Source organism: Amblyomma maculatum, chromosome 5 (genome assembly GCF_055883805.1).
Source record: "Amblyomma maculatum isolate TAMU_Amacu chromosome 5, ASM5588380v1, whole genome shotgun sequence".
Classification (NCBI taxonomy): domain Eukaryota; kingdom Metazoa; phylum Arthropoda; class Arachnida; order Ixodida; family Ixodidae; genus Amblyomma; species Amblyomma maculatum.
The window spans coordinates 25,386,361-25,406,515 of record NC_139348.1 but is presented as its reverse complement, the minus strand read 5'-3'; the positions used below and the strand labels follow the sequence as shown (position 1 = coordinate 25,406,515).

The 20,155-nt window shown below is 44.2% G+C and overlaps 1 pseudogene; it reads left to right on the top strand.

Annotated features, from left to right (window-relative positions):
- Nucleotides 1–9,129: 9,129 nt before the first annotated feature.
- Nucleotides 9,130–12,621, top strand: LOC146187881 (uncharacterized; annotated as a pseudogene).
- The last annotated feature ends 7,534 nt before the right edge of the window (nt 12,622–20,155 follow it).

Genomic DNA, 20,155 nt, shown 5'->3' with positions numbered 1-20,155 from the left:
TTGCCTAACACCTTTATTTTCGGGAATTTTGTTACTTTCTTTATGCAGAACTATGGTTGCTGTGCAGCCACTATATATAACTTCCAGCACTTTCTTGCACTGCTCATCTGCCCCCTGATTTCGTAATGACTGCATCACAGCCGAGGTTTCTACCGAGTCAAATCCTTTTTTGTAATCAATGAATGCTACGTATAAGGGCTGGTTATATTCCGAGCATTTTTCTGATCACAATGACTGAAGCGAGAACAAAGAGTGCCTACGCTCAGATGAAGCGCTCAATAGGCAGCTCCTAACATTTGTTCATATGTTATGTTCAATCCTTACACGAATCAATAGCAGCCATGTCACTCGTAGTCTACAAGAAGAGACGAGTCCTTGTGATTATTAGCTCGCAAAGCCGAAGTTGCAGGTTTCAAAAAATCCGCGAGCATAACATGTAAGCTCGCAGATTGCCTTCCAGTTCTGGCTACCAGCAAATTCTCAAACTTGGAAATGAGGGCATCCATACTTACACACACAAGCATATCTTGCGCCTGCACCTAATCTTTCCAGACTTCTCATCTATCCTTCCCAACAATCCGGACCATTTCCTTTGACCTGAGACTATAAATCATACTCTACAGTACACTGACTTCGGCGTGCGGGTATGTTTATTTACCGACACAAGAAGCGAATTTCTATAGTCTACCACGAGCAGTGGCAGTTCAAAGAAATCACAGATCTTGCTCCTGGTACTGCATTGCTGCATGCCACTATCACAATATCATTGAATGGAGACGTAATCACCCTAATTGCTATCTGACTAGTATAGCACCACCGCTAAAACAGAGCTTGACCGCTCATTTGTGAAAACGGCACAGTGTATACTCCGCTTTACATGCAAAATCTCTCTTCTCCAGATAGCTACATAAAACAGCATCTAGAAATTTGACTAACAGTGGTGCTTACTTTGAAAAATATATTTGTCTTCAGGAAAACATTATTAACAAGAATGGCTACGCAAATGCCACATCAACAATGCGAGAATAAACGTTTACACATAACCGCGATTTACAGTTGAATGTTATCAAGCGAGGTCCGAAAATATATATTCATTTCGGTGCAAAATACGAAACTAAACAGGCCAATCTTTTATCACCTCATCAAAATATCGGCCTTTGTGGACAATTTTCTGATTAATTTTCTCGCCACTACTGTTCAGACAAACTGGAGTAGTTTTGCAGCCAAAGCAAACGATTTAACTGAAAGATAGATTCCGAACCGCACCATCATTTCAAATAGTCACTCTCCGTGGTACAATGGTCATATCAGACGCCTTTAAAACCAAACGAAATGCCTCTATTGTGCAGCTAAAGCATCGCCTGCAAATTCACATTGGACGGCATATAAACTAGCTTTTTCAGAGCACATAACTGCCCTAAAAAGCGCTAAGCGTCATTTTCTTTCCAATACTTTTCCATCCATGTTGAAAAATCATCATCATCATCATCATCAGCCTGATTATACCCCCTGCAGGGCGAAGGCCTCTCCCATATTTCTCCACTTAACCCGGTTCTGTGCTAGCTGCATCCACTTGACCCCTGCGAACTTCTTAATCTCATCCGCCCACCTAACTTTCTGCCGCCCCCTGCTACGCTTTCCTTCCCTTGGAATCCAGTTTGTTACCCTCAGCGACCATCGGTTATCCTCTCTTCGCACTACATGTCCTGCCCATGTCCATTTCTTTATCTTAATTTCCACTAGAATTGAAAACTAACGTTGAAAACTAACGTCCGTCAATTCTGGCGCGTATTTAGCCCTTCCTCTCTAAACTTACATTTCAGAAATCGTCTGGCCAACAGGTTTCCAACACCCTATGTGCATCTTTCTAAATGATGTATTTGTTAAAAAATTTTCAAGCGCTCTTAGTTCTCACTTTCCTGAATCAGAGAACTATAACTACCTGACCATGTTCCCAATTTTGGTAGACATAGGTGTTGTTCCAAAACCTATTGAAAATCTCCACTATGATGCTTCACCCAGTTGTGACCCTGTCAACGTTAAAGTTTTGAAAAACACTTCCACTTATAATTCCATCATACTAACAGAGATTTTTCAAAAGTCTCTTGACACGTGTACATTACCTACTCAATGGAAGACTGGGAAGGTGGTTCCTCTTCATAACTCGCGAAGCCAATAATTATCACCCCATCTCTAACAATTGCACATGCTGTAAGTTAGTCGAGCACATAATCTTTAAAGCACTGACAAAATTGCTTGAATCAAGCTCGTTCTTTACAATACAACAGCCTGGTTCCCGTAATTTGTACTCAAGTGCGACTCAGCTCCAATCATTCACTCATAAACTGCACCACATTCTGGGTTAATCCTATTTTCTGATTGCATATATTTGTATTTTACTAAGGCTTTCGATAAGGTTTGTCATAAACTGCTGCTTCAAAGACTTCGTCATCTTAAAATTGAGCCGAACGTTTTAAAATGGAGTTAATTCTTTATTACTAACCGTTCACAACTCGTATCAGTTAATGATCATAACTCTTCGCTTTCTGAAGTGACCTCCGGTGTACCTGAAGGATCCGTACTAGGGCCTTTACGCTTTTTAATTTACATCGTCGACATGCCTTCTGAGACAACTTCTAACATGCAGCTCTTTGCCGATCATTGCGTTATTTTCCGCTAAATTAAAAACCCTGATATTACTGTCTTCAAAGTTATCTCCCTGCGATTGCTACCTGATATGAAGAATGGTTACTGCGACTTAATATTAGTAAATGTAAATCCATGTGTGTAATAAGGGTTTTTAATGGCTCGCTAGTTTACTGTTTGAATAACGTTCGTTTGGAATCAACAAACTCATATAAGTACTTAGGCATAATTATTTCATCTAACCTGACGTGTACGACCGATATCGAGAACGTAATTAACAACGCTAAATGCATGCCTGGTTACTTACGCCGTAACTTTTCAAGAGCTTCATTTCATTAAAGTTACTGCCGTATAACACACTAATACGGCCCAAATTAGAGTATGCGTCATCTGCATGGGATCCATGTTATGAAAAACTAATCATTCTCATAGATGTTGATCAAAATAACTCCGCCCATTTCATGTATTCGAATTACAGCTGAAGAGAAAGTATTCCATCCATAAAGTCCGACCTTCAATCTCCATCATTAACATCACGTCTCATAGTGTCTCGCTCAGTCCTGTTCTACAAGCTGCATCATCATCCCTGAGTAACGAATTGTTTCTTCAACCTCACTGCGTATACATTGCGTTGACCATCATTTCAAAACCGGCCGCGATCGATGTTGGTTGATTTGCGTGGTTTAACGTCCCAAAGCAACTCAGGCTATGAGAGACGCCAGGTTGAGGACTCCGGAAATTTCGACCACCTGGAGTTCTTTAACGTGCACTGACATCGCACAGCACAGGGGCGCCTTGCTTTTCGCTTCCATTGAAAAGCGGCCGCCGAGGACAGGATTCAATCCCGCATTCTTGGGAACAGTAGTCGAGCGCCGTAACAACTGCGCCACCCTGGCAGGGCCCTCAATAGATGTAATACACCGGCTTTCTTAGTCATTCATACCCAGAACATCGACTGAATGGAACCACCTTCCCGCAGATATTGTTTCCATCAATGATAACTGAAATGTTTGTACTGCTTTAGCTAATATTGTATATGAGACGATTTTTGAGCTGCTTCTTATTGTATATGCTTTTTGTGTTTATTGTTGCATTTTCGTTATTTTTTCAAATTCATACCCCGGTAAACAATTAAGTTATGCTTACTTTGTTTAGTTGTTAACCCACTCCACTCTTCGATGTCTTTACGGGCCCTGACAGTATTGTAGATAAACAAATATCAGCCACTCTTTTGGCATGTAAGTCGAAAACGAGGGAACAAATTATCAATGCGTCCAACATAAGTCATTTGTCTATATAAGCTCACGTGCTTTTCAGTCGAAAGTATGCACACGGGTCAACAGCTGGAAACATCTACGCACTGCCTTCCGCTTTAAGGACTCTTCATTTTCTCTCACCTGCACTTGCGAAATATTTCACTGTTAGGGGAAGCAGGTGAAACAAAAGACTATGTAGACTGCTGAGATACCATACACGATGCACCGTTATCCTAACGCGTGTTCGATATAAATAATAAAAGAGGTATGAGTTTTATGTGGTGGTGCGCACGATAAAATTCTTCTGTTGGATGTGGAGGTTGTTCCGAATCACTATATATAATTATATGGTATTCTCAGATAATTAGATTTGAAAATTGGCGGTTGCGGCTACGTGTTTCTGTGCATCTCTCCTTTCTGTATTCGTGGCTCGAACACTCACCCACAGCGGGCCCTAGCCAAATAAAAAACGTCATATAAGTGTATAAACAGCTCATGCACTGAAATAAATACCTCTGAATACTTTTAAGGTAAATTTCAGGTACCGTTAAAACACGACGTATTGACGCTCACATAATAGCATTACTTTTTGTTGCTAGCTGTAGGATATTTTTCAATCAAATTATTCAGTTAGGCTAAGACCAATTTTCTTTCACAAAATCACTTGCGAGCAATTGCTTTACTATCAATGCATCGGCTCTTATTGCAGATTATTAAGCGAATTCCAGATGGCTCCAAGGAAAACGCCCCTAAAAGCTGACGAAAAAACAGTTTATGATGCGCTGTAGCAAGTCACATAAGAGCAAAACAGATACATGCACCTTCATTCGGTCAGCTCTTTTCATGCCTACAATATTCACTGTGATTGAAGAAGTACCTTGTGATAAAGTTATGTTTGGCTTAAAATAGTTTTGCTTCGACCGTTTAGCCAACAATTGTGAGTGCTAAGCGTCAAAAGGCTAGACACGCTCTCAAATAATGCAAGAATGTTATACACTATGAATATGAAACAAAATTTCTGCGCAACAAATTTCACAGTAACGTCAAGAATTGATTTGCGCTGTTTAGTGCACAGCGGAGTTTTGACTGACACGAACCGCGATGAGTAGCGCGCTCTTCTCGCATTACAGTGTGACCCTCGTGGAGAACAGAAATAAATCAGGAGTATCCTCGTTTCCTGGATTTTTAACAATCAAGATTTTCTCATTGAGCGAATTCTCGAGACGACGTGGAAAACATGTCGAGAAAGATTTGCGACGCTCTAGGATCGGTGTCCGAGTGTTAGACCCTCGGAAAGCGCCTAAGGTTTCCTATATACACTTGGTTTCCGAACGCGTGACAGGATGGCTTAAGAGAGTCTAGGAAAACAATGAAAGTTCATGGCTTACCCTCCTCCATTGTCGTGCTTTTACTTTGGGGCAACGGAAGCCGAGAAGCTGACCAAACCGACTCTGTGAGACGAAAAGACCCAGGCAACGAGCTGTGTTCGATTCTCTTCCTTTTCGTCGTTACCGCAGTGTACTGTGTCTTAGAAATAATAAAGCTGTAAATTTCTTTCCCATAATGGTTTATTATTCGCTCATTATTTTAGCTATTCTTATGTTTAGTGCATTTCATAAATGGCTCTTCTTGCATCGTGGCCACCATTTCGTATTCTGCACAAAATGTCTCTACCTTGTGCTCGTTTGGTAAAAAAGGCACCGTGGTCATCGCAGTAGTGGTCGGCACCGCATGTGGGAAATAGTCGTGCGAAAAAAGTCCTGCTCACTGGACAGGGTTATGTCGCCACAACCACACGCCTTATATTGGGAATTTGCTGCGCCTCACTTTCAAATTACAGCTATATAACGGATTGCAGAAAGGTCGACGTGGAGTTACATTTTTCTCCGTATTTTATCTAATTGAGCTACTTTTGAAATTAAGAATATTGCAATAGAACAAAATTGTCGTCTCTTGGGTTGAAACCGACGTCTTCTATATGCCAGGCGGGCCACAATAAAATTTACAATAAATCTTCATTTAACTATTTTAAATATAGTATATTACATCTCAAAATGGTATAGGAGCTTTTAGAAAAATATAATAAATAGGAGCTTCGGCAGTGAAGTCAAAGCGTGATCTTATCTATTTATTATTTATTTATTTATTGCATACTACCAGCCTGCATGTCAGGCTTTAGGCAGGAGTGGGGGGTACAGAAGAATACAATTCACGAGAATACATTACCTAGTACATTCAGTCTTGCGAATGACGACAACGAAAAAAAAGGCATATCACTTGTACAGAGCAAAAAGCACGAAAAAAGTGAAGTGTAAACACCATGATATGACAATGTGAAACACCGCTATTTATCATGGAAGGCACTAAGAAAAGAAGACAACGTCGAACACTCAACCACATTTGCAGGTAGGTCGTTCCAAGTACGGATAGTTTTAGGAAAAAATGAGGCTTTGAACACATTTGTTCTGCACGAAAAACCGCTCACTTTCTTAGAATGAAAAGAACGGGTTTGTCGTTGGGTAACTGAATGAAAGTATGCATTTCTATCTATGCCAAGCTGGTTGTGGTACATCAAATAAAACATTTTTAATCTTTCTTGGCATCGTCTTGCCTGCAGGGTTTCTAAATTAGCTGTTTTAAAGGTGCTGTTGGGGATGTTTTCCAGCTATAAGAATTGTATATGAACCTGACACATTTACGCTGGACATTTTCAAGTTTGGTGACATTGATCTTTGTGTGCGGATCCCAAACAACTGCCGCTTACGCTAAAACCGGGGTAATGAAAGATTTGTAGGCAAGAAGTCTGATTTCTTCTGGGGATTTAGCAAGGGTTCTCCTCAAATATCCAAGTCGCCTCATAGCTTTATTTACAGTGTACGTTATGTGGTCATTCCATCTTAAATCTGAGGTGATTATAACTCCTAGATATTTGTAATTATTTACCCGAGATAATGTGTTGTTATCGATGTTGTAGCAGAACTTCAGCGGATTGACTTTTCGCGTCAGTCATAGCTACTGTTTTTTTGTAGTTTATGCACATTTGCGTATTTGCGTCATGTGATAATTTTGTTCTTCCACCAGATAGGGAGGTCTCATAGTCCCGGCCCCGGCGCCCAGGCCCAAAGGACGGGAGCCGGGACCTCCGCGATCACAAGCAGGCAAAGAGGTCTTGTTTCTTCGTGACTTCTTCAGCCAGGTGGATGGCTTGTTGCTGTGGAGCAGGAACCTCGCTCCGCAGCAGCGCTTCCCAGGTTTCTCTACAATTTATATTTGCTTTAGCCTCTGGGGAGCTAGCACATTCCCAGATTATGTGGTCGAGGGTCACTCTCTCCCCACAGTGCTTGTATTTATTGTTTTTTCTATCACCCATCAGCACATAATATGCCCCGACCGGGTTTGCGAAGTTTCCAGCTTGCAGGTGCCGTCATGCGACTGCCTCCCTATTGTTTGGACCTTTATCCGATGGTGGCACCAGGCTCCTGCTTAACCTGTAATTTTCGATAATCTCCGTATAATTTTGCAGACGCTCGGCCATGTTCCGGCAGTTTGGCGGCTTCACAGTTTCCCGGAAGAAGAGAACTCGGGCTAACTTGTGGGTCGTTTTGTTGCCAGGAACGGACGCGTGTGCAGGGGTCCAAATTAGGCTAATTTTTCTATTTAGTCGTCTACTGGCCAGAATCCTTGCCACTTTCGGCGAGACCCTACCCTTTCTAAAATTCCAGATTGCCGTTTTTCTATCCTTAATTATGAAACTGGCTTTCGTTCCGACGCATGCAGAGCGCTGTTGCAACTTTCGCAGCCGTTTCCGTATCGCGGCTTCTAATGGTGGCGGCTGATACCGGGCACCTCGGCCGTCGACCACCGAGGTGACCGCCGGCCCCGTTTTGCCACTTCCCACGTCCACGTATGCAACCGACTTGCTGTCGATCGAATCGAAGCGTCTGATTAGTGAGTCTGCTCTTTTCTCCCTCCTCTCTATGTTGAATATGGGATGCATACTACGAAGGAGGTGGGGGGGGATTAGATTTTCTCGACAGTGCAGTGGGATGCTTTATTTTTCTCGTAGTCCCCTATCTGTCGGCAGGCCTAGCATTTCGAGTATATTTCTTGTTTTTATTCGAAGGCTTGTCATATGGCATATAATGAGGCTGTCCTTTAGCGTAAAGGCAGTCATGCAGTCTATTTTCGTCAAGGAACCGGCGTAAGCTTCAGCTCGTAATTTGTCCATTAGCCACAAGTGTAAATGTTCCTTCTTTTGTAGCCGACAGTCCAATTACTTGTAGTCGTCTTAATCTTGGCGGCTGCATTCCTGGGCATGCCCAGAAAATGTGGCGAGATCCGCCTCGGCAGCTGGCCTTGGACACATAGGGCTCTGCACTGCATCCTCTACAGAGCCCCATCGGCAAGTCACCGATGGAGTAAGGGACGCTCCAGACCTAATCCTTGTTAGGAAAACCTCCTCCATTCTCCTTGCATTATGAGGGAGGGAGTAAGTGCACGGGGGAACAAGGCCACGTGCACTTTTCCTTATAGCAGGTACTAAGATTGGGAAAGCGGAGTGAGGATCAAATGGAAGGCTTGTGGGTGACGCATTCGTGTTAGCGGCTTGGTGTGTACGCGTATCGTTTTTTTATAATCTGTGTTACTACCGTCTTCTTGTATCCAATATACCTGAACGCATTTTGTTGTTTTCCTATTTAAAGCATGTATTTCCTGGGTAAAGCTTAGTATTTTTGTAAACCTCTTGAGCGATTTAATAGCTGCTAGAGAGTCGGTGTAAATGTTAGCTTCGATTATAGATGGTATGGCATTTATAGCCTTCATCGCATCGCTGATAACATACACTTGTAATGACAAATGAGTACAGGTGGGTCGTTATGTACACTTTGTGTGTGAATAATGCTGCATGCGTGGGGCTGGTAGTTGCCGTTCTTCCACCACTTTGTATCACTGATGCATCTGTATAAGCTATACATATTCAGGACATACGTCAATCATTGGACATGTTGTCGGCTGGGATTTACAATGGGGCTTCGTATTCTTATTAGTAGTAGTTATTGTGTAGGACCAGGGAGGGCGGTCTATTATTTTGGTGTCTGTGCTGTCACCTCATTGTATACAGCTGCAACCAGGCTCAACATACTTTCTCTTTAAATTTCTTCTTTCTTCTCTGAGTTGAATAATTTCCGTCAGGGTGTACAACTGCGCATATTCCTGAAGTATAGGAATGGGGGTAAGTTTTGGCAAACCCGTGATGGTGCGCACTGCATTTTATTTATCGTTTCTAGCTCAGCTCACTCTCGTTTCGTTAGTCTATGGAACTGCGCTTGGTACACTATCCTAGGATAAAGTACTGAGCGCACAAGACGTATAGCTATATCAGTTCGGGCCCCTTCTCCTCTAGACGCGATTCGTTAGAATAAATGCAGCGTAGTCGCTGAAGCCTTTTTTGTATTATGAAGCCATTGAGTACTTTGCCCGACTTATATATGTCTAGCCCAAGTACTCTCATCTCGCCCACTTTCTGTAAATGGTGGTTATCAATCTTCAATGTGAAGTTATCGCGAAATTTCTTCCGTTCTTGTTCCCCACATGAATGTAACTGGATTTTTGCGGCAAAAGTTTCAGTTCTGCTTCCCATAACCACCCATCCAAAGTTTTTAAAGCTTCTTGTAATTAAAGGTTCTGCGTCTTTAGATATTTATGTGTTATGTACTGCCCGTGGTCGTTCGACTTAATCTTTACAGCAGACAGCCTCCGCTATTTCGTCCAAGCTATCTGCACTATAAGCCCCCGGCCCTACTTATGCACCGTCGTATGAGAGCGTCTGATCTCTTCTCCTCTTGCGACCTGATATTTAAAAACGGCGTGGCATAGCTCACGCGGCTTATTTCGTAAGTGTGGGTTAGTTTAAGCAAGCTTCTTTCCTTCAGGCCTCGTACTTTCAGTGCGATCTCTCTAAATATGTCAATGGTTTGTATGGCACATCCCTTTAGCGTTTTGATTGTCCCATCATTATATCCATTCTCCTGAATGAATAGTCCTAGGAATATGATTTGACCTACCTTTGGAACTGGTTTCTCTTATATTTTATTGTGATATTCTCAGCTGCGCTTGTATCGGAGTGACTTTGGGTTATAGATAATTCCGATTTTCGCGGCGACCATGTTAGACCCATACTGGATGCATAATCTAAAACAGTGCCCACCGCCGCCTGCAGGCGCTCCTCAATGCTCGCATCGCTCGCCATCTGATCGACCCGCTGAGTAGCAAAACTGCGACCAATCGCAACCTTACCAAGTATTCAACGTGTAGAAGGGAGACGGCTGCAGGCTCCTGAAAGTACGAAGGCGAAGTACCTTAAGACAGAGGAGGGGCAGTACCCGGTGCCCGTGAGGTACGAAGGCCCCGACCACGAAGAGTTGGACCGGCCGTTTTCCATGACAGAACTGTGGACAGCGATAGATGAAAGTAGCAAGGTAAGTGCACCCGGCAGGAATGTCATAACATACAAATTGCTCGGCAGCACAAGCGGTAAAGCGGCCCGCGGCCTCCTAGGGGACATCAACGAAGCCTGAGAGAGCTCGCGGTTGCCGAAGGAATGGAAGGACGTGGAGGTCTGCTTCATTCTAAAGCCCGACAAGGCCCTCACGACAGACAGCATGCGGCCCATCTCCCTCACGTCCTGCGCCGGGAAGGTGATGGAGCACATGGTCCTTCGCCGGCTGCAGAAGCACCTCGAAAAAATAGATGAGATGCTGGCGACAATATACGGCTTCAGACAACATCTCAGCGTCCAAGACGTGATGATCCAACTTCACGAACTGGTCGCCAAGCCGGCAACGAGGAACGCGCCGCGCGGGATACTCGCCCTTGACCTAAAGGGAGCGTTTGATAACCTGTCCCACGCGAGCGTGTTGCAGAATCTCAATATGACCAGGTCGGGCCGAAAGACAGTCAGCTACATCCAAGATTTTCTGTCAAACAAACCAGCTACCATCACGATGGGGGAGAAGAAGACGGACCCTGTCGAGCTGCGTGATAGAGGCACCCCACAGGGATCAGTCTTGTCGCCCCTGCTCTTCAATGTCAGGCCCTCCTGCCCCTGCGCGATATACTCAAGCAAATCGAAGGCGTTATCTACGCATTCTATGCCGACGATAGTACGGTGTGAACGGCTCGAGCCGGGTCTGATACCTGGATAGAGGAAGCCTTGCAGAGGCAGGCAACTACCATGCACGAGTACGCAAAGTCATGCGGACTGAGCTGCGCTCCCTAGAAATCAGGGCTGCTTATGATCCAACCGGGAAGAGCCAAGGAAGAGCTGCCTCCGAACGTGATCGTCACCGTCGACAGACCGGCCATCAAGCTAACACGGCAGATTAGGATCCTCGGCCTATCACTTCAGACCGACGGGAAGGCACATCACAAAGATCAAGACCACAACTGAACAGATATCCAGTATGATTAGAAGGGTATCTAAATTAAACCGAGGCCTCAAAGAGGACGATGCCATCCGCCTGATACGCGCGTTCTTCGTGTCGTGGGTTATCTACTCAGCCCACTATCTCCAGCTGACGAAGGCGAGTAGAGACACCCTAAACAAGATTCTTTGTAAGGCAACGAAGCAAGCATAGGGCAAGCCTATATACACGTCCACGCAAACGCTGCGATATATGGGCGCCCAGAACACGGTGGAGGAGCTCATTGAGGCCCACCTTTCTAATCAGAGAATCCGGCACAGTCACACGGATCATGGAAAAGCAGTCCTACGCAAGATAGGATGGCAGATTGAGTCAGAACCCATAAAGGCGGCCCAGCCGGAAGGCTGGAAGAGGACTATTCAGACCAAACCTCTTCCCCGGAACATGACGCCGGGCAAGGACGACGAGAAACGCACCGCGCGGGCCAAAGTCATAGCCCGGAAGCTGGAAGAGAACTCCAGCGTCCTATACGCAAATGCCTCACTCCAAAAATACAGTGACCGTGCAGCGGAGGTGGTTACGTCAAAAAATAGGCTGATCGTCAGCGAGTCCATAAAGACAATAGACCCCGCAGTTGCCGAAGAAGCGGCCGTGGCCCTCGCACTCGCGCAGTCGAGCGTGGACACCGTAGTCACCGACTCAAAGACAATCTACATAAGCTACCGCAGGGGGTAATCTCCTCAACGGCCCGGGCCATTCTATCCAAGTGCTAGACTCCGGGAAGAGCCATAGAGCTCGTGTGGGACCCGGCTCAATCACACGCAGCAGGCAACGCCATCGCAGACTACCATGCCCGAGAAATGTCAATTTGGGACGAGCACGAACCGGGAGCGCTACCGCATCCGGTTACCAGCTTTCGGCAGATAAACCGTATGTACGGAGAGGAAAGGTGGACACTGCCAGAACCACACCTCAAACTCACCAGGCAACAACAAACGATCCTGCGTCGAGCGCAGGCGGGATCGCTTGCGCATCCCGTACTGATGAATCGCATGTACCCTGCGGAACACGATAAGCGCTGTCGTTTTTGCAAAAAAGAAAAAAGCACACTACCGCGCGCTTTGGCAGAATGCAAAAAACTCAAGACCCCCCCGCCTCCCCTACCCGCCAATACCCCCAATATCCAACTCCTTGAGCGATGGGAGACCTTCTTATCCGGCCCCGCCCTATTGATCCAGTTCGCACTGACGGACAGGGGCCAGGAGCTGCTGGGAGTATATGGGTCCTGCAATTAGGGAACCATCACGTCTAGTGCCTGCATGCGCCACCGATTTATTTCGGGCCTAATAAATGTTGATTCCTCCTCCTCGCATCGCTACCCTGGTTAAACCAGAGATTGCTGTAATCCTCATATATACTGATGTTTAGTCCCTTTAAGCTCCTCGGAGCTTCTGATAGGCCCCTCACCGCCACGTTGAAAATAAACGGGGAGACAACCAAGCCCTGCGGTGCCCCCCAGCTCTCCTACCTTCCCTGTGGGGGACTGAATGTCTTAAAACTTCATGCAAGCAGTTCTGCCTGACAAAAACACCTTAATGTACCTACCTCGATTTATTGGAGACCGCGGATGATCGCTTCGTATTTGAATTTATCAAAACATTTTTCAAGTCCGTGCCGAGAATCACTTTGGCGTCTCTAGAAAGCGAGTCGATTATGTCGTATTTGAGTGGGAGCATCACGCCCTGCATGTACAAGCCCGGTCGGAAGCCGAACATCTCGTGCGGCCACTGGTCGTTTTTTTTTCACAAAGCGCGTCAGTCCTGTCTGGACTACATGCCTCATCAATTTCCCCACGCATTACCATCAATCAGGTAATAGAAAAATGCTCGGAATATAACCAGCCCTTATACATAGCATTCATTGATTACGAAAAAGCATTTGACTCAGTTGAAACCTCGGCGGTGATGCAGGCATTGCGAAATCAGGGGGTAGACGAGCCATACGTGAAAGTGCTGGAAGATATATATAGCGGCTGCACAGCAACCATAGTTCTGCATAAAGAAAGTAACAAAATTCCCATAAAGAGAGGTGTTAGGCAAGGAGACACAATCTCCCCAGTACTATTCACAGCTTGTTTAGAGGAAGTATTCAGAGACTTTGAATGGGAGCAGTTAGGGATAAGGGTAGATGGAGAATACCTCAGTAATCTGCGATTTCCTGATGACATTGCCTTGCTAAGCAACTCGGGGGATGAACTGCAAATAATGATTGATGACTAGACAGGAAAAGTAGAAAGGTAGGCTTGAAAATCAATATGCAGAAGACTAAGGTAATGTTCAGCAGCCTCGGGAAGGAACAGCAGTTTACATTGGGTAGCGAAATACTGGAAGTAGTAGGCGAATATGTCTACTTAGGACACGTAGTAACCGGAGACCCGGACCACGAAAAGGAAATAACAAGAAGAATACGATTGGGATGGAGCGCATTTGGCAAGCACTCGCAGATTATGACTAGCAGCTTACCGGTATCGCTCAAGAGGAAAGTATACAACAGTTGCATCTTGCCTGTACTCACCTATGGGGCTGAAACGTGGAGGCTAACCAAGAAAGTTCTACTTAAGTTGGGGACAACCCAGAGGGCTATGGAACGAAAAATGGTAGGGGTAACATTAAGAGATAGAAAGCGTGCAGAGTGGGTCAGAGAAATAACTCAAGTTACCGACATTTTAGTGGAAATTAAGAAGAAGAAATGGACATGGGCAGGACATGTAGTGCGAAGAGAGGATAACCGATGGTCGCTGAGGGTAACAAACTGGATTCCAAGGGAAGGAAAGCGTAGCAGGGGGCGGCAGAAAGTTAGGTGGGCGGATGAGATTAAGAAGTTCGCAGGGGTCAAGTGGATGCAGCTAGCACAGAACCGGGTTAAGTGGAGAAATATGGGAGAGGCCTTCGCCCTGCAGTGGGTATAATCAGGCTGATGATGATGATGATGATGATGAGAGAATAGGTCTGATATTTGCTAGTTTCGGTGGTTTACCCGGCTTTGGGATGATAATTACGTTTGCGACTTCCACTGTCGAGGATTCATCAACATTTCTTGAAATTTTCTTTGTTAACCCGTCCGGGCCTGGGGCCGATTTCCTTTTCGTCCGAATATTTCTGCCTTGACCTCCGCCTCCGTGATGGGTGCGTCCAGCTTCTCGTTGGGAGCTCCGTCATACTCTGGAAGGGAGGTGCTATGAGTATCGGCAATGTATATGCTGATTATTGCGGCCATAAACTTCGCGTATGTACTCTTAAATGCGTACCTGGCTTTTGATAATCTAACTCCCGACTGGGATTTTGAGTTGGTCGGATCTAACGGGTGTCTCCGCAGACCCCACGTTCTGGAAAGGCTCATTCTCCTTTCCATCTGGTCGCATCTACGACACAAATTCGGTTCACACAATTTGACCGCATGATTTTTCATTTCGTTGTTATGTCTAGCCATCCTCCTTCTAAGATTACGATTCCAATTTTACTTGTCTAGTCAGCACTCCATACAATGTTTTGCCTCCCGCATGTGAAGCAGTTAGCTATCGCTATCTCTGGGGCATCGACCCCTTCGAAAGTCTTTATTGCCTCTCCAAGGTGACTCATCAGGACCTCCGTTTTTTTTTCTATCTAATCCTTCGTGCGGCAGCTTTCTTCATTTTCCCTAAATAATTCCCATTGCATAACTCTCGGTTGACGCACATGGCGAGTCTTTACTCCGTTTTTAGGGTCGACGCCAGAATGAAATGGTGGCTGCCGAGATATTGCTCTGACGTTTGCCAGTTCCGATCTGTTACATTTTTGGAGAAGGTCAAGTCAGGGAAGCGTCTACGCAGACACTGTTACCCAACCTGGATGGAAAACTAGGGTCCGTGTGCAAGGTGAGAGTAAACTTCTTTTTGGTGGTTTCTTGAGTTTCATTTTTTTCTTCTTCTTGTTGGTTATGGTCCCGTCTCCTTGCTTCGCCAAAATCATTGCAATAGGCCGAATTAAATTAACAAACGAAAAAAAATAGTGGGGGTAACATTACGAGATAGGAAGCGTGCAGAGTGGGTCAGAGAAATCACTCAAGTTACTGACGGTTTAGTAGAAATTAGGAAGAAGAAATGGGCATGGGCACAGACATGTAGTGCGAGAAGAGGTAACCGATGGTCGCTTAGGGTAACAAACTGGATTATAAGGGAAAGAAATCGTAGCAGGGGGCGACAGAAAGTTAGATGAGCGGATGAGGTTAAGAAGTTCACAGGGTCCAATTGGATGCAGCTAGCACAGAACTGGGTTAATTGGAGATATATGGGAGAGGCCTTCGCCCTGCATTGGGTATAGTCAGGCTGATGATGAATCTTCACGTTATCATTTATCGCAATTCACAAGCTGACTGCGTATTTATCGACTTCAAAAAAGCATTTGAAAAAGTTTCTCACGGTCTTCTTCCCTTTAAGCTATCTCAACTAAATATTCAACCTGACCTTCTATGTTGGATAGAACACTTCTTTTAAACTGTTCCCAGTTTGTGTCTGTCAACAATCTTAACTCTTCCTTAAGTTCTGTTGGCTCTGGTGTGCCGCAGGGTTCCGTCTTAGATCCTTTGTTATTCATTATATTTATTAATGATCTACCTAACTGTCTATCGTCTAACATTTATTTGTTTGCCAATGATTGTGTTGTATTTCATGAAATTAACAGCTCCGACGATTCTAGAGCCTTGCAAATTGACATTGACGCTATCTCTAACTGGTGTAATTAGTGAAAAATTGATCTTAACACCTCTAAAGGTAAATTACTACGTGTCTCCAGAACTTTATCATTTCCTACGCTCTACTTTTTAAATAACACAGTTGTCGAATTCATGACTTCCTACCGTTAATTTGGCGTTGAAATCTCTCTAGGTGTCACTTGGTCACTTCACACTAACACGATAATTAACAATGCTAATGGCATGCTCGGCTACCTCCGTCGTAATTTTTCTTCCGCCCCTAGCCCTCTTAAACTCATCTTGTACAAAATACTTGTCCATACTAAACTAGAATATGCTGCGTCCATCTGGTACCCACATTGTGCTAATCTAACTCACGCCCTTGAAATGTTTCAGAATAACTCCGCTCGTTTCATCCTGCACATCTATAATCGTACCGCTAGTATTTCAGCAACGAAGCGCATTTTAAGCCTCCCTTCTTTGCCGTCTGGTCGTAAAATTTCGTGCTTTTGTTTTTTTCATTAAATTATATTCCACACTGCCCACTGATTTGTACCGTTCTCATTCCCCTGCCTACATACACCTCTTCTCGACTGGATCATGCACACAAGGTTGGGATTTCTTTATTCAAGACGAAAACATGCTGCGAGTCTTTTATCTCTCGTACCTCGAAGGACTAGAACCACCTTCCCGCTCCGATCGCCAGCATTGAAGACATTCATCATTTTCGTACTGCCATAGCCAACATTGTATATGTAGTCGACCGGCTTGTCTGTGTTATTTTCTATTTGTTTGTTATTACGTTTTGTACCCTCCACTCTCCTCTGTAATGCCTCCGGCCTTGAGGGTAAAATAAATAAATAAATAATTGTTTTTTTAATAAAGCTTGGTGTTTTAGAGCTCTCCGTGACTAGTTTAATTATGTGTTCAGAGCAATTTATTTTGCTTGAGATTAATACAACGAGGTAATGTTACGTTATTACTTGTGAAATATTGACAGGGTTTAAAGTGTAGACTTGTGTGATGTTAGAGCGTTTGCGCGAAACTTGCATAAACTTGCATTTTGAAATATTAAGCGGCATCAGCCATTTATTACACCAGTCCTCTATTAAAGTTGTCATAATGAAGCATGTTCTGGTCAGTATGAGCCGACACTCGGCAATACAGGACAGAATCATCTGCGAAGAGGGGTATTGATGATGAAATGCCGCAGGGGAAGTCGTTAATATAGATGAGAAAAAGGAGCGGGCCAAGAACTGAGCCTTGTGGAACGCCAGAAAGAACCTTGGTTGAGGGTGAAGGATGTCCTCCTCTGACGGTGAACTGAAAGCGGTCGGTGAGGAAGGATTTAACCCAAGATAAGATTAATCGTTCTAGGCTGAGAGGAAAGTTTACATATGAGTCGCAAATGAGGAACACGATCAAAAGCCTTTGAAAAGTCTTAGAATATAACATCAGTTTGAAAAAATGAATCAAGGTTTAAATGAAGATAGTGGCAAATTCATCACTTTTAAATACGGGAACAACTTTGCTAATTTTCCAGTCTAATGGAAGAGCGCTTTGGTTTACCATGATTTACCGGCATCGCCATGAATGGAAATAATTGGGACATAAGTTTCAATTAATTGCAAAAGTTTATGCTTGAATAAAAAACTGTTTTAGTTTACTGTTCTTGAAGAGGCAAGCTAATGAAATGTGTGAAAAAAGTTGTCCAGTTAGGCGTTTATAAAAGGGATGTTTGCCCTTCTATAATCACGGATGGCTTTAGTGGAAGAGTAGCGAAGCGGCTTCGGCACTGCTACAGTAAACATCATTAGATTGTGATCGCTGAGATCGTTTGTGGAAGACATTGAGTGGATCATTCCACTCAACCATGTTGCTTGAACCAGGTCAAGCACGTTGCTGATCCTAGTTGGCATGCTGATTTCTGGGCGAGGTTAAACAAGAGTGCAAGATCGATGAATTCCTTCAACTGACACGAAGTAGCGGTTATATATTCCCAAACTATGTCTGGGTAATTGAAAGCGCCACAAAAGCTAAAAATTTGCTCTGGAAAAGCGACTCTTTAAGCAGACAAGTACAGAGTACAGTTCCTTGACGAAGGAATAATCACAATCAGGCTCTGGATAGCAAGCGATGAGTATGACAGGGCTTCCAGGAAGGGACTTGTTTACACCAAGAATTTCATTATAACTTTTGATAACAACGGTAAATGAAGGCAGGGCTCGACTGACGAAAACTATAATACCACCGCCTTTGCATCCCACTCTGTCACGCCTGTGTATTGTGAATGACATATTATTCAGCAGAAGTCGGGACAAGATTGACCGGGAAATTTTGGAGACGTTGCGGATAAAAAAGGAAGATAGCGCATATGCTAGTGAAGCCTCACTGTCTTAACGCAGAAAAATTTCCTTTCTTGAGGAATGCTCCAGATTTGTTGCGAGGGATTTGTGATTATCGGGGTTGCTCTCTTCATGGACCTGCTGTCTTAGTGAGGACGTTTCGTGTGATTGGACTATAATAAGAGAAGGTGACCTAGGTATTCGACTTGTTCTTCGAGTGAGAGTGAACGGTTTACGCGGTAGTTGCAGATGTGTGGCGGTTCTTCTAGTTTGAATCTATGTGGGGGAAGTTGTGGCTTCCATGCTTGGACGATGTGAGTGATGGACTGGGACGATTGTTCCACTAACATTTATTGTTGTCTAGACACCTCCTTGGGGAAGAAGTGGTCTTCGAGCGCGATGTACTTGGGAATAGAAGAGAAAGGTGTGGCTGAGTCTTGAAGAGGAAGTGCATGTTCAGTTTCGTATTACAGTTGGTAGTGTGCGCTTCTGTTGTGTCACTTTCCTCGTGTTTGTGAACGTTTTGCCTACGTTCTTGGTACTATGAAGCACCAACTCGCCCTTTAAGCTGTTATACTGTTTTCAGTCATGTATCGCGCCTTTACACAGTCATTTTATCTGGCTTGAAAAGACAAGTCTCTCAACCTAAACCTCTTTGGCTCAGATGATCAAAACGTTTTTAGGTATGTTGATGCTCAACGGCCTCGGGAAGGAACAGCAGTCTACGTTAGGTAGCGAAGTACTGGAAGTAGTAGGCGGTTATCTCTACTTAGGACAGGTAGTAACCGCAGATCCGGACCATGAAAAGGAAATAACAAGGAGAGTAAGACTTGGATGGAGAGCATTTGGCAAGCATTCCCAGATTATGACTAGCAACTTACCGGTATCGCTCAAGAGGAAAGTATACAACAGTTGAATCTTACCTGTACTTACCTATGGGGCTGAAACGTGGAAGCTAAAAAAGAGGGTTCTACCTAAGTTCAGGAAAACGCAGAGGGCTATAGAACGAAAAATAGTAGGGATAACGCTAAGAGATAGGAAACGTGCAGAGTGGGTCAGAGAAATAATTCGTCACTGACATTCTAACGGAAATCAAGAAGAAATGGTCATGGGCTGGACATCTAGCGCGAAGAAAGGATAACCGATGGTCGATTAGGGCAACAAACTGGATTCTAAGGGAAGGAAAGCGTAGCAGGGGGCGGCAGAAATTTAGGTGGGCGGATGAGAATAACAAATTCGCAGGGGTCAAGTGCATGCAGCTCGCACAGGACCGGGTTAATTGGAGGAATATGGGAGAGGCCTTCGTTCTGCAGTAGGTATAGTCCGGCTGATCATGATGATGATGACAATAATCATACAACATTGACATGTACATTGGAGAATAAATAATTAGGCTAAAAGAAGTTTGCTTTCATATTGAAGGTACCAAACAAATAGGTACTGTATGCGTGGATCAGAATACAAAATGCTTATATATGAGTTATAACATAGCCACTCAATAGTATACTATTAGTCGTCTTACTTTGTGCTGTAGCAACTGCTTGGAAAATGGTGTTCTTTGCTAGGCTTCAGTACCCAGAATGACTGCTGAATGTCAAAATCTTAGTTACATGAAAACAACGGCAAGCATAACAAAAATGCATTGCTGGGGCGATGTGGGAATAAAAATTATTTTACACTAATAAAACGTGCAAGAATGTCAAGGAGAATGCAGACAGTAGATGCAGCTTAACTATATATATCCAAAAAATGTCTA